This window comes from Procambarus clarkii, chromosome 27 (assembly GCF_040958095.1).
Source record: "Procambarus clarkii isolate CNS0578487 chromosome 27, FALCON_Pclarkii_2.0, whole genome shotgun sequence".
Classification (NCBI taxonomy): domain Eukaryota; kingdom Metazoa; phylum Arthropoda; class Malacostraca; order Decapoda; family Cambaridae; genus Procambarus; species Procambarus clarkii.
This window is the reverse complement of record NC_091176.1, coordinates 715,569-730,839: the sequence shown is the minus strand read 5'-3', so window position 1 is coordinate 730,839 and position 15,271 is coordinate 715,569.

Sequence of the window (15,271 nt, the reverse complement as noted above, 5' to 3'; positions counted from 1 at the left end):
TGGCCCTCAGATGTAACAAGATAATCAGCCAGAACAAATACCCGCACCCCATGTATGTCCACGCCCATACCATCAACTATTACTCTGACCTCACAATACTGACAAAACAAAACAAAAACACAACCCAGAATTTCACCGTAAATTCCCAGACGGACAAATGCAATTCCTCGAAAAGGACGACGATCCTGATGGTACCAAACTACCGAGGTTGCTCTGTTCAGATATAAAGCGTCGCTTTGGACATTAAACTGCAACCTGGCGACTAAGCCTCTTACGGGCTATAAACTGCGAGCGACCATGAAGATCCCATCCATCAACAGATCCCAAGTACCAGCTATTGGTACTGGTAATGGCTCCAAAGGGCCTCCACTTACGGGCTATTCATGCCCGTGTAAATAATGTTGTGAATAATGAATTTAAAAAAAATCCACTTATGGATGTCAACTAACAAACTAACATTAAACATAGAAAAGACCTACTACATCTTATTTGGAAGCAAATCGTCGAATGCAATTCAGCTACAGATAGACAACACTAACATCAGTAATAAAAATGATGGCAAGTTTCTTGGCCTATTCCTAGACAAGAGACTCAACTTCAGCACCCACATTCAACACATAACTAAGAAAGTCTCTAAAACCGTTGGTATATTCTCTAAAATAAGATATTATGTTCCTAACTCTGCTCTCCTCTCACTATATTATGCACTAATCTACCCCTATCTTAATTATGGTATCTGTGCATGGGGGTCTACCACTACAAACCACCTTAAGCCCATCATCACCCAGCAAAAATCTGCTCTCAGAATAATAACAAACTCTGCTTTCAGACAACACTCAGCTCCCTTGTTTAAATCCCTAAACTTGCTAAATATTAATTCCCTCCACACATTCTCTTGTGTCAACTACATTTACAAATCCCTGTTCTTAAAAGCAAACCATGGTCTGAAACTCTCCCTGGACAGATGTAATAGGACCCATTATCACCACACCAAAAATAAATATCTCTTTGATATCCCCAGGGTCAAACTTAATCTGTGTAAACACTCAATGCAAATTAAGGGACCTAGTCTATGGAACTCACTCCCTAGTGAATTGAAAAGCTGTCAAACTTTTGCTTCATTTAAAAACAAAACCAAAAAGTACTTAATTTCATCTTCGTAGTTTCCTACACTGAGCTTTAAATTTGCTCTGTACCTAGTGTTACCCAATCTCCCAACCTTTATGTACTTAACCGAAACAACTTTATCATTGTGTTCATTGCTGTCTTCTTTTATGTGCAAGCCATATGCTGTATTGTGCCTACTAATTTTTGTTAAACTACCATTCAAGCTGTTATTGCAATCGATCTGAGCTACCTATGTGCTTAATATACCTATAATTTTCTCTCATCTTTTATTTTTTTCTTGCTTTGTAACTATTATCATTTTTTATAAATTTTGCAAGTATTTACATACATAAAATTTTCTTAGATTAAGGACCTGCCCGAAACGCTGCGCGTACTAGTGGCTTTACAAGATTGTAATTACTACACTATTTATCCTCACAATCCCAATGTACCTTCTTTGTATATAAATAAATAAATAAATAAATAAATAAATAAATAAAATATTAAAAAACTCGTAATATACAGGATGCCAATTGGAGAACAAGATAGCCTTAGCGACAGCTACCGTACGCTCATTTAAGGTAACACCAATATGGCAGGGGATCCAGCAAAACTCTACTCTTAAATCTGCTGGAGATATGAAACAACCTGTGTTGAATATCGACTACCACAGGATGGACTGGATTAAGAAAGTAATTATCAAAAGAAGGCACCAAACCGGAAAGGCCATGTAGTACCATCAAATGTGCTGAATAATCAGAGGGCGCTAAATATCACCAAGGATGCCAATACGAGAACAGAAACACATAAGGCGAACGATATCAGAATTATCCGATTCCCCAAGAAGTCTATCAAGGGACAAGTAACCGCGAGGGACGATCGAAAAGCAAGACACACGCTCATCCTGGAAGTCAGTTCATTCAACAAGGATATGCACGACTGTAAGAGGGACAATGCAATTTGGACAATAAGAAGCCAGGCGGCGATCCATTAAGTGACCGTGAGTTAAGCAAGTATGGCCAAGACGCAACCTTGCCAGAGCCGTTTCCCACTGCCGGTTACGGTGGCAGGAGGAAGGCCACTGGGACACACGACTCTTTAAGAGTACGCAGTTTGTTACCAACAACAGAAGACCAACAACCCTGCCAACGGGCAAGGACAGAGGAATGAATAACCAGGTGAAAGTCGCAATAAGGAATACCATTACGGGAGATGGGACAAGAACGGATAGCTTCCACAGCGGCAGCATCCGCACGCTCATTTAAAGAAACACCAATATGGCTGGGAACCCAGCAAAACTCTACGGATTTAAATTTACTAAAAATAAGAAACAGCCAATGTTGAATCTCGACGACCACCGGATGGACAGGATTAAAGGACTCGAGAGCCAACTACAATCACAAAGGAGGATTGACAACGAGAAAGCAGGAGACGATGGGCATAGAGAACAGCATAAACTTCCGCTGTGAAGATGCTAGTCTCTGAAGGGAGGCGACACATAAGTGCAGTCAGGAAAACCAACAGAGTAGCCTACACCGTCCACAGACTTAGACTCATCAGTGAAGATGGAAATAGAGTGAAAATGTGAAAAAAGTGCAAGGAAAATAAACACGTATTATTGAATGAAATGAATAAAATGAAACATATCAAACCTTTCTTTCCTTTATTTATGAATAGTTACAATAATAATTATACAATGAAAAATATATCTGCATATAAAAACTTCCTCGAACTGTACAAATTTGTCAACTGTCGAAGAGAATAAGCCAGAATTACACTTGACCTTCACTGGGGCTGCAATAAAAAATGCATGCACACTTTGACAGGTTATTATATATATATATATATATATATATATATATATATATATATATATATATATATATATATATATATATATATATATAATAATAATAATAATAATAATAATAATAATAATGTACCTAGAAGCCAGAAAGCATTACTCAGCCTACTATGCAAGGTCCGATTTGCGTAACAAGATAAGTTTTCCTGGATTCATATATTTTTCTAATTTTTTTCTTATGAAATGATAAAGCTATCCATTTCATTATGTACGAGTTCATTTTGTTTAATTTGAGTTAAAATTAATGTAGATATATGACCGAACCTAACCTACCCTAATCTTAACATAACCTAAACTAACATAACTAAGTCAATAATTTATGTTTCTAGTATAATACAATAATAATTCAAATAACCAATTGAATTTTTTGGGGGGAAAATAAAGAAAATCACTCAGCCAATTAGGCAAATTGGGCCTTGCATAGTAAGCCAAGAAGTGCATTCTGACTAATAGGTTACTAGGTACGAGATTAAAATATATATATATATATATATATATATATATATATATATATATATATATATATATATATATATATATATATATATATATATGTCGTACCTAGTAGCCAGAACGCACTTCTCAGCCTACAATGCAAGGCCTGATTTGCCTAATAAGCCAAGTTTTCATGAATTAATGGTTTTTCGACTACCTAACCTACCTAAACTAACCTAACATAACTTTTTCGTCTACCTAACCTAACCTAACCTATAAAGATAGGTTAGGTTAGGTTAGGTAGGGTTGATTAGGTTCGGTCATATATCTACGTTAATTTTAACTCCAATAAAAAAAATTGACCTCAAACGTAATGAAATGGGTAGCTTTATCATTTCATAAGAAAAAAATTAGAGAAAATATATTAATTCAGGAAAACTTGGCTTATTAGGCAAATCGGGCCTTGCATAGTAGGCTCAGAAGTGTGTTCTGGCTACTAGGTACGACATATATATATATATATATATATATATATATATATATATATATATATATATATATATATATATATATATATATGTCGTACCTAGTAGCCAGAATGCACATCTCAGCCTACTATGCAAGGCTCGATTTGCCTAATAAGCCAAGTTTTCATGAATTAATGTTTTTTCGACTACCTAACCTAACTTAACCAAACTTTTTCGGCTACCTAACCTAACCTACCCTATAAAGATAGGTTAGGTTAGGTAGGGTTGGTTAGGTTCGGTCATATATCTACGTTAATTCTAACTCCAATAAAAAAAATTGACTTCATACATAATGAAATGGGTAGCTTTATCATTTCATAAGAAAAAAATTAGAGAAAATATATTAATTCAGGAAAACTTGGCGTATTAGGCAAATCGGGCCTTGCATAGTAGGCTGAGAAGTGCGTTCTGGCTACTAGGTACGACATTATATATATATATATATATATATGTCGTACCTAGTAGCCAGAACGCACTTCTGGGCCTACTATGCAAGGCCCGATTTGCCTAATAAGCCAAGTTTTCCTGAAATAATATATTTTCTCTAATTTCTTTCTTATGAAATGATAAAGCTACCAATTTCATTATGTATGAGGTCAATTTTTTGTTATTTGAGTTAAAATTAACGTAGATATATGACCGAACCTAACCAACCCTACCTAACCTAACCTAACCTATCTTTATAGGTTAGGTTAGGTTAGGTAGCCCAAAAGGTTAGGTTAGGTTAGGTTAGGTTAGGTTAGGTTAGGTAGGTTAGGTAGTCGAAAAACAATTAATTCATGAAAACTTGGCTTATTAGGCAAATCGGGCCTTGCATAGTAGGCAGAGAAGTGCGTTCTGGCTATTAGGTACGACATATATTATATATATATATATATATATATATATATATATATATATATATATATATATATATATATATATATATATATATATATATATATATATATACACATTATATATATATATATACACATATTATATACATACACATATTATACACATATATATATACATATTATATATATACACACACACACATGCATAATTATCCACATTGGCGAATACGAAACTAAAATTCTGAACGTTTTCGTGTTTCAACACATTATCAGGTAATAAAGTCAGACAAGATATGGGTTTAGGATTATATAACCCCTACACCTGAGCAGATTAAGATCCATAAATATAATATTGAATAATGAAAGTGACAGGATTGAATCAAAATAACCTATTCTCTAATTCTTGGAATGTACTTCAGAATTATTCTTTGAATAACTTTATATTACAAATCTTATCAATTGTAAAGCTACGTAAGTTATATGATACTGGACATTTTTTTATTTTACATTAAAATTATTTAGTTCACGACTTTTATAAACGAGGATTCAATAATATTTTTCGCTAACTTATTTACACAACAATTTTGTTTGAATTAGTCCAGTCAATTGAATGATTGCAATATCTTAGGTACCTAATAGGCCAAGTTGCCTATCAAGCTGAATGTTCCTGAAATTATATTGTTCAAAAATGTTTTCTTATGAAACGATAAAGCTGTACATTACACAGTACAAAAATGTAATATTTTTCCCCAGAGTCAAAACATAAAAATTTGATCAAAACTAACCTACCTAACCAAGTCAGTAATTCATGTTCCTAATATATTATTTTAATATTGTTAGGAAAGAACAAATTTGAAAAGAAATATTTGAAAATAACGAAAATCATTTTCTGTTGGACAAATTGGGTTTTGCTTACCAGGCGAAGTAATGTGGTTATTGCTATTATGTACAACATTTTTTTATATGTATGTATGTATGTATATATATATATATATATATATATATATATATATATATATATATATATATATATATATATATATATATATATATATATGTATTATATAATTATATATATACACACATATACACACACACAGTTGTACCCAATAGGCCAAGCTGCCTAACAATCCGAATTTTACTGACATTATATTTTCTAAAATATTTTCTTAATGATTAAGGTTTACATTGCATTATACTATACAGTATATGATTTCAATTTAAGCTAAAACTAACATATTTTATCAAACCAAACCTAAGCTAATGCCTGGATCTAGCCTAACATAACTAAGTTAGTAATTCCTGTTCATAATATAATAATATTAATTAGAAGAAACTAATTTGGAAATAATTTGAAAATAACGAAAATCACTGCTTGTTAGACAAATCAGGCCTTGCATTATTAGGCCAAGTAGTGCAGTTGTGGCTATTAGGTACGATATATTATATATTATATATTATATATTATATATATATATATATATATATATATATATATATATATATATATATATATATATATATATATATATATATATATATATATATATATGTCGTACCTAGTAGCCAGAACGCACTTCTCAGCCTACTATGCAAGCCCCGATTTGCCTAAAAAGCCAAGTTTTCATGAATTAATTGTTTTTCGACTACCTAACCTACCTAACCTAACCTAACCTAACTTTTTCGGCTACCTAACCTAACCTAACCTATAAAGATAGGTTAGGTTAGGTTAGGTAGGGTTGGTTAGGTTCGGTCCTATATCTACGTTAATTTTAACTCCAATAAAAAAAAATTGACCTCATACATAATGAAATGGATAGCTTTATCATTTCATAAGGAAAAAAATAGAGAAAATATATTAATTCAGGAAAACTTGGCTTATTAGGCAAATCGGGCCTTGCATAGTAGGCTGAAAAGTGCATTCTGGCTACTAGGTACGACATATATATATATATATATATATATATATATATATATATATATGTCGTACCTAGTAGCCAGAACTCACTTCTCAGCCTACTATGCAAGGCCCGATTTGCCTAATAAGCCAAGTTTTCATGAATTAATTGTTTTTCGACTACCTAACCTGCCTAACCTAACCTAACCTAACTTTTTCGGCTACTTAACCCAACCTAACCTATAGAGATAGGTTAGGTTAGGTTAGGTAGGGTTGGTTAGGTTCGGTCATATATCTACGTTAATTTTAACTCAATGAACAAAAATTGACCTCATACATTATGAAATGGGTAGCTTTATCATTTCATAAGAAAAAATTTAGAGAAAATATATTAATTCAGGAAAACTTGGCTTGTTAGGCAAATCGGGCCATGCATAGTAGGCTGAGAAGTGAGTTCTGGCTACTAGGTACGACATATATATATATATATATGTCGTACCTAGTAGCCAGAACGCACTTGTCAGCCTACTATGCAAGGCCCAATTTGACTAATAAGCCAAGTTTTCATGAAATAATTGTTTTTCGACTACCTAACCTACCTAACCTAACCTAACTTTTTCGGCTACCTAACCTAACCTAACCTATAAAGATAGGTTAGGTTAGGTTAGGTAGGGTCGGTTAGGTTCGGTCAAATATCTACGTTAATTTTAACTCCAATAAAAAAAAATTGACCTCATACGTAATGAAATGGGTAGCATTATCATTTCATAAGAAAAAAATCAGAGAAAATATATTAATTCAGGAAAACTTGGCTTATTAGGCAAATTGGGCCTTGCATAGTAGGCTGAGAAGTGCGTTCTGGCTACTAGGTACGACATTATATATATATATATATATATATATATATATATATATATACATACATACATACATACACATATATATCCCTACAGTACTTATATTAGTTTTTATTGAGATCTAGTTGGATATGTATTGAGCAGTATCTTCATAAATATAGAATACAGTATTAAAATAGTATGCAATGCATTTTCATGCATATCTTTTTAAACAAAAATTATCCAAACCTTCAATGTTATTTAAGATACTGTGTAATTTTTATACATTATCAATAAATGGTGCAAAAATGTTATTCCAAATTTTAAAGATTTTGAATATTATTTTTAAATCTTTCACATACAGCCCCAGAGGTCAGGTATAAAACTCCAACAATAGCCAGCATAAATGCAAAACAGATGAAGTATTACCCCAATTCCCCAATAATATCAATAATGTTAGGTACAGTGATGCTGGCAGTTGGTTTTCAATCAAGAAAGCTGCCACAAAAATTACTCATAATATTCAGAAAACAAAGGAACACTATGAATATAGTAAACCTTGTGGTACAGAAATGGTCCCCATTCCTAAATGATAAAACTTGCTTATTTTGGGGGAGGCATGACTTTCGCCATTCATTCATAAAAAAGAAAAAGAAATGGAGTAGCATATTAAAATATTCATATAATAAATAGCTTAACAATTTCCCTTATCATTCACATAAACCATAATGCTAATGAGATGCATGAAAAATATCCATAGTGAATGAATCTTATGTGCATAATCCTACATATTCAGTACCAAATTGCATGATTTATTAAATGGATGTGCTAAGATTTGTACTCTTGGTTTGTGATCAAAACTACTCAAAACAGTAATGGAAGCAAGGAAATATGTTCTGCCTTGAGTAACATAAGCAGCAACAAGCTACAGTAACTTCACATTTCAAGTTAAGATTCAACCATTTCCAAATAAAGTCTAATAGTGTTAAGAGTGCATGAACTGTACTTTAATTTAAACAAACTCATGTCATGTTGCACATTAATTCCACCGACTCACAGTCGCAACACTTAGTCTACCTTGTAGACATCTTCAGGCTGCTACCTGCAGTAGTTCCAAATATGTGAAAAAGTTAACAAATCACAGGGAAAGCTAATCATATGGTGGAACCAACTGAATTGAAAAAAAAATACAAACAGCAAAGTCAAAAAACCATCGTGAGTAGGACATCTACTTTGCTATGTTTGTTTGCTGAATGTGAGTTTTAATACTATTCCAGAGCATTTAATTTTAAAAGGGCTTTGTTTCTTTCAGTAATAATTGCTTTGTTTATCATTCTATGAAAACCATTTTGTTTGGCCTTAGGATCTAGGATCAGTTATCCTAGTATGTACCCAGTTTCTAGGTATTAACTAATGAACCCCAGAGGCAAAAAACAACAGAGTAAATTATTTATACTGTACTGTACATTAGGTGAGAATTGGAACAGGCTCCTAAAGAGCTGTGTCAAGCTGTGATTGGTTTTGTTTCAAGGAAGATGTGCACAATTATGGATTCTCAACTGTTTGTCCTGACCTGACCCCTATATAATTGCCACCACCACTTCTTAATTACTATACTCATGAGCCTAAAACACTGACCACACAGGCACTAAATTTTCAACAATTTAAATTTTTTTTATACCTTTGTTACATTTCCATCCAGTTCACCTTTGTCTTTAATAATGCATACCTAAAAGCATAATGCTGCCTAAACAAACCTGTCAGTACACACAAAATGGGGTGATAAAAGAAAATACTTATACAACCTGAAAGAGAAAGCTAAAGACTTCCCCATACAGTATGTCTTATCATCATCTCCGAGGCCATGGATCCCTGTATTACCAAAGGATACAATTTTTTAATACTCTGTATATTGAAGACAATCCCCTCAATTTGTGCAGAGATGTTTTACATAAAAACCTTGTGCAGAATGGATTTACATAATCAAATAACTTTATATAGAGATGGGGGGAGACACTGGAGGGAGGGGAAGGAGAAAATGTAATACAGAGATCTCTGACATTTCACTTTCTTCTATTTATCAATAAAACACCTACCAGAACATTATACCTAGTTACCAGATACTGTATAATTATAACATAATAAAATGCAAAATGACTGGGAGGTGTCTTCAAGTAATTATATACAAATCATAACAGAATAAGTGTGAGGAATTATCTCCTGGGGTACCAGATGTCAGTTGTCTAATGAAATGAATTACAGCCCCCTCCCATTTCTAGACATCTATTTTTGAAACTACTTATTAAACAATCTTGTCTCACTCTAGTCCATTCCACTTGCTCGATGACCTTACATTAAACATTTTGTAGTACTGTACCTCATTGACTTGAACATGTCTGAAGTTTTTATCTACAGTATAGTAGTTTGTTCCACCCAATCTTTTACTGTACTGACCATGTCCTCAATATTAATACTGTATTATGAATTCCCCACAATCTTGCACTGTTACAATATTCTCTCGATTCAGTCTCTCATGGTTAGATCTTGGCAGTTCAGGCACAAGCTTTTGTTGTACCTCAACTCAGGTGGGATATGCCCGAATAAACTTCATTTTGTCATTCATGATACTCTGAAGGTCTTTCCCAGCTTCCTAAAAGCTGTTCTTGTTTGCAAGGTTTGCATTTCCCAATTTATCCAACTTATAATTATTAAATGGTGATGGACTAGGTGCCTTTGGTAATAGACACAGGATTATATAAACTCCCAGGTGTATCTTTAGGCGTTTCAGGCAGTTTCCCTTTCTATTTATACTGTCATGGGTTTTCTTGCTCCCTCACTAAATCTAATTACCTTGCATTTATCTGGGATGAAGAAAGTAGCTATCAAAAGAAAGTACTAAGCAAAGATGGCTATCTAACTCTGTACTATAGAATATTCGAGTTCTTACATACAGTATTTAAAACTCCAATACATACGCAGAAAGATACAAGACAAAGGAAGACAAAGGATGTAGATTCACCGAGTAGTTTTTCAAGGGGCATGACAATGAAACTGAGGAACAGCAAAATTTCACATCCTGAAATACGTCTTTCTACAAGGAGATGCATAACTACTAGCGAGAAAATGCAGTTACATCAAGTTGCGGGTATGTCTTCTATTAACCCTTAAACTGCGCATGGCGTATATAAATGCCAAGGGCCGATGGTACCATAAGTTAAATTTTTCAAACTTGTTCTATAGCTTTAAATTTTTTTGTGCATAATCTACTAGGCACACACTCCAATTTTGTCTAAATTATCATCAACGTAACTTGTTATTTAAGAAAATAAAAAATAATTATAAAATTTAATATTGAAAATTTCAGATTTTCAGATCAGCTGCACAAATATTTAATATCGCCAATTGTTCATCAAGTGTTATTATGCTCTCAGAATAGTATATGATCTTCATTTTAATAGATTTAGAATACTGTATAGATTTTCAGTTCAGTTTACTGTAAAAAAAAAAAAAAAAAATCAAGATGGCATTTGAAATATGCACCAAATTCAGACAACAAAATTTATAACTCAAAAAGTTTAGTGTTTATGAAAAATCCATCCTATTAGGATTGTAGAACAGACAGTAGCACACTATGTAAAAATGGTGAGAATCGGTCAGAAACTTAATTTTTTTAAGCTGACTCGATGTTGAAACTCTAGTTTTAGAGACAATTGAAGTTGAAGTTATCGACAGTGTATAAGGTAGTTCTAATTCATTAATTTACTTGCATGTTTTAATAAACATTGTTTGGCATTCGTACTCGAATATGTGTAAGTTGTAGGTCAATGTGTGTTGAAATGAAGTAAAGAAAAAATAACCCCCCAAAAAAACAAAATATAGGGATAATTATAATAATTATAATGATTTAGGGGATATTTTAGGGTATACCTGTACTTTATACGAGTCAAAAAGCCCTAATCTGGTCCCTAATCATCAAAACAACCTAAAGAAACAAGGAAAATAGTTTGAAATCTGTGAAAAAATCAGCCAAAAAAATTAAAAGTCCCAAGTTCTGCCAGTTATGACCGATTTATTTGGTGACCAATTTAATTCTTTCTTTGCAGTTATGGAAAAGTATGGATTCTCCCGGTTGTAGAGATTACAACAAAATCAGATAATAAACAAAGGGGAAAAAAACCCAATTGTGGACATGGGTGAAAGTAACAGGTATTACTATTGAACACTGTATTTGTATGATATATAACAAAATAGAGCATAACATACTCATTATTATTTGTGTTATCATATATTACTCAGCAATGCTATAAAAGCACCAGCTGCATATCCCCTTTGTGGGCACTTAACTACTACTATTCTTTGTGCATCGGACAGGTGCTTGCATCTCCTTATTACTGCATTATCCTTCAGTTCCAGCTAATAGAAGCTGTTCTTGTCAACAAAACTTTTTTTTTTAAGTTGTCTAAAATCCATTTCTGAAAATATTGGGATGAAAGTTTCATAACGCTGAAGCCAATAAGCTGGAGATTTGTTTAACATTTAATATTAATTTTCACATAATTCAAATATATTTTCACCCAGCCCAAGCTTATACCCTCATTCACATCCCAGGCTGTAGCAGTGTAAGGGTTAAGGGCATATGAGTTCTTGTGGGATCAATAAATTACTCTGCCAGAGATGTTTCCCCATTCTTTTTTGAACACCAAGAGATAAGAGTCACATTTCATAGTGACTATAATGAATAAATAATACGTTACGTACTATGTCAATGGTTTCAGATCGCGTTATGAGTGACTGGGTAGAAATACGAGAAAAGAAATTATTTCTCAGGGATGAGACAGCAGCGTCTGAAAGATCATTCATTTAGGCACCAAAACAAATCCTCATAAGCCACCAAAAGGGAAATGTGGAAAGATGGAAACCTCTAGAAATAAGGCGATTCCAAGGCACCGAGTGGGACCTGGAACTGAACCAGTAGTGAAGGAGCAGTCAAACAATCATACTCAAAGGGAAAATTATGAGGGATTAAGACAGAGGAGGACAGCTTGAGGCTTCAAGAAGACCTAGACAAGCTGCAGGAATGGTCGAACAAATGGTTGTTAGAGTTTAACCCAAGCAAATGCAATGTAATGAAGATAGGTGTAGGGAGCAGGAGACCAGATACAAGGTATCATTTGGGTGATGAAATACTTCAAGTCTGAGAGAAAGACCTGGGGGTTGATATGCCAGACCTGTCCCTTGAAGCTCATATTAAGAGGATAACATTAGTGGCATATGCCAGGTTGACTAACACAAGAACGGCCTTTAGAAACTTGTGTAAGGAATCTTTCAGAACGTTGTATACCACATATGTCAGACCAATCCTGGAGTATGCGGCTCCAGCATGGTGTCCATATCTAGTCAAGCATATGACTAAACTGGAAAAGGTTCAAAGGTTTGCCATCAGACTAGTACCTGAACTGAAGGGTATGAGCTACAAGGAGAGACTACGGGAATTAAACCTCACGTCACTTGGAGACACAAGAGTTAGAGGGGACATGATCACCACATACAAGATTCTTAGAGGAATTGATGGGGTAGGTAAGGTAATTATCAAAAAAAGGCACCAAACCAGGAAGGCTATGTAGCACCATCAAAGTGCGAAATAATCAGAGGGCGCTAAATATCACCAAGAATGCGAATACAAGAACAAAAACCCATAAGGCGAACGATATCAAAAGTATCCAATTCACCGAGAATTCTATCGAGGGACAAGTGACCGCGAGGGACGGTCGGAAAGCCACACGCTCGTCCTGGAAGTCAGGACAGTCAACAAGGATATACACAACTGTAAAAGGGACAACGCAAGTTGGACAATAAGGAGCAGGGCTGCGCTCCATTAAGTGACCGTGGGTTAAGCGAGTATGGCCAACCCGCAGCCGTGCCAAAGCAGTTTCCCACCTCCGGTTATGGTGGTAAGAGGAAAGCCACGGAGACACACTACGTTTGAGAGTACGCAGCTTGTTACTAACCACAGAGGACCAACAACCCTGCCAACGGGCATTGATGGGGTAGATAAAGACAGGCTCTTTAGCACAGGGGGCACATGCACTAGGGGACACAGGTGGAAATTGAGTGCCCAAATGAGCCATAGAGACGTTAGAAAGAATTTTTTCAGTGTCAGAGTAGTTGACAAATGGAATGCATTAAAAGTGATGTGACTCCATACACAGCTTCAAGTGTAGATATGATAGAGCCCAGTAGGCTCAGGTACCTGTACATTAGTTGATTGACAGTTGAGAGGTGGGACCAAAGAGCCAGAGCTCAACCCCCGCAGGCACAATTAAGCGAGTACAATTTGGTGAGTACTCATACATCGAAGGATACGAAAAATTATTCCCCTGAAGCAAACACCATCTGGAGAGGGAATCAAGGTCCAAGAAGGGTTGAAGGGTTTTCCCTCAGCCCCAGAAGTCTACCATGATGGCTTTGGGATAGGGCCATATCCCTCGTCAAGCACCCGAGACGATGGTGTCCTCCAAAGGAAAAAGCTCAAAGCAGGATGGGAGTTGTGAAGATGAATGCCCCAAAACCGTGGCAGATTCAGAAAGCAGGGTTTCTCTCTCTAATATTGATGTGGATGGGGCTATTCCCCAAGTTAAATCCTGTCCAGATGACTCAATCCTCAGACTCTTCGGAGCGGGAACCAGTTGGGAGAGTGGAAACCAGAAGCAGGGGAAGGAAGAGGGGGGCACGAATTTAGTCCAGGTGGTGATCAATACCTCTAATTCCAGGTATACCTAAATATCATAGGAGTCGACTCCAGGTCATCCAACCAAACACAATGGTGTGGACATCTAACCCTGGCAAACCTAACTCTCAAAGCAGCAACTACCTGAAAGGATTCTTCACTGGAAGCTGAATCAGTTAATGCTGAAACCCAGAGGGAACAAACTACACTGAACTATGTCGATGGTGTTACAAAACCCAACAGGAAACATGGTGGAGACAAAATTATCATCGTCTGGTAGCAAAGACAAAGAGCACCCTTCAAACAAGGACAGAGCAAGTGCAGGCTGAACCAACCATGCCAAACACCCCATGAATGGATGGCCTGGAGGCAGCTAGCCAAGTAGGATACCCAGGCACTGAGGCTGCATGTCAGAAGATAGACTCCAAGCACAGTAAAAACAACCCAACTACGACCGACACCTGTCGCAGTCGTAGTCCAAAGTCACCAAGTGTCTGTGGATATGCACATCATCCAGGTAGGAATGTTCATCATGACAAAGATCATAATACTTAGGCCATGAAGCATGGCCAAACAAAGTCTGGAAAGTAGCAGCGAAAGCAAATGCGTGAGTGTGGTGATGGTGTCGGGAACCCCATGAAGAATGGGTATAAACGGCACAGTTGTCACAATGGGAGGCAGAGCCACAGCAGGGAATGAGGTAGTCACCACCTGGGGTTTGGAGCTCAGCCCAGCTACAGAAGTGGGAGGGAAATGGAGTGTGTCATTCAGAGACAAAGTCTGGCCTGGGACCAACGCAACCGGGGCTACGGAGCCCTTCCTTCCATTACGATCCAACTGAGGGGGCCTGGTCGCCCACTCCAAGAGTCTACGGAGAAACAAGGTCAAAAGTTAACATAAAAGATAACATAGGAATACTGTACAGTACTTTGCTGTCCAGTACTCCCACCCACCACAGAGTCCACATGGGAGGCACAAGCATAAGGGGAAGAAACCCTAAGAGCAAGCAGAACATGATACATGTCATCACCATTGCAGG